Below are 1704 nucleotides of genomic sequence, written 5' to 3' on the forward strand. Positions count from 1 at the left end.
ATTTTCAACGTATAGGCTTTCGGGGGTCAAAAATCAATCGTATTTTAAAAGGTATGAAGAATCTTATCCAATCGTGCTGGATATGATGCTATATAGCTTTGAAACAAGAGAATTTTGATGACCAACTTGAGCGATTCAAATGTTTCAAAATGAACCATATTTCAAAAATCACTTTAAAACTTAGACATAAGGACAGTACTTAATCGATTTGGTACCAATTTTGGGCGTAGTGAGGGTGCTAATCCTTCCTCATGCGTAATTGGCTCCCGAACCTATTTGCTCAAATTTACCTAGGCCAAAATTGATTTAAATGAAATAAAATATTTTATTAGGCGATCTAATCTCTCCTAAACAAAAAGGATTGGTGGCGACTCCACGCTTTGTTTTAAAAGTCGATCCCCATTTTCGTTTTCTCAAAATCAAAAACATGGTTTCGATAGCTTGGCGACTCCACTGGGGAGTTTGAGAGTCTAGCCATAAATTGATTGATTTTTGTCCTTTGTCGAAAATTGAAAACTTGTTTTAAACTTATGATCCCTTCATTGCATTTCCTCTGTTTTTGTTACGGTTTTCATAATTTTATTCATATTTTCTTTATTGCTTCGGGTTTTTTTTACGCATATATCATTACACATTACATTACATGACCGTTGTGGTCACACCTTTAAATGGGAGTGAGAAGCTATGCCTTCGTGAGGTTTTCACCTTCGCATGGGCTAGTGGGTTGCTTCTAGGATACATCCGTACTTATGATTTCGTGAGATTTTCATCTCCGCATGGTCATAGGGAAATGTGTTCCCCTTTCTCTGTACTAACGTGTTTTGTTGATGACTGCATTGCATTACATCTTCATAGAAAGGAAGTGTTAACTCATATTTGATTGCTAAATAGAACAGTTTGTCATAAGAAAATGAATTCCTTGATAAAGTGGATTATAATACGGTTGTCTAAATATGGTCCAAGTAAACAAATGGAAAAAGGCTAATGATTCGTAGAGGAAAACAAGTCTTTACCTAAAGACTCAGGCTGATAAAGATTGTTCGAGAGCCGTTGCGTCCCGATTTTCTTGAAAAAGCTAATCAACATTGCAAGGATAATAAATCACGGTCTGGATCAAGCAGAAAGGAATTAGTGAAGACATTTATTGAAAGCTTGAGAGATTTGACTTCCATGAAGAAAAGAGACCGGTGTCTTCGTCTGGAATATGAAAGCAAGGCCGCATATGTAATTCGTTTTATGTAAAGAAATTTGTTTTCTAAAAAAGTTGTTCTAATGGAATTGAATTCAGAGTCAACGCCTCTCTTTCTTTTGCATTCATTCCATGCATTTGCATTGCATTGCATTAGATTTTCCCAAAAGAACCTTAATTAGGTAAAATTATTTTAGAACCGACAAAGGATATGGACCAAAGGTTGGAAAGAATAGAGCAAAGGCAAATACAGATGCAACAGCAATTGATCAAAATTCAACAAGATATACGGGAACAAATGCTAGAATTCTAGAGAAATATGATGGGCCAGTTAACCCAGTTACTAGCCGGAGGACTTAAAAAAAGGAGTGGCCTAGTGGTCAACAGTGGGGATGATAACGAAGACCTTATCTATTCCCTAGGTTTTACCCCAATAAGCGTCCTGACCCAACCAGACGCGTATCCGCAAGGGATACCAGTCATTATCAAACCTCAATATTAGACTAATACATTGA

The sequence above is a fragment of the Gossypium hirsutum genome, chromosome A01, assembly GCF_007990345.1.
Source record: "Gossypium hirsutum isolate 1008001.06 chromosome A01, Gossypium_hirsutum_v2.1, whole genome shotgun sequence".
Taxonomy (NCBI): Eukaryota; Viridiplantae; Streptophyta; class Magnoliopsida; order Malvales; family Malvaceae; genus Gossypium; species Gossypium hirsutum.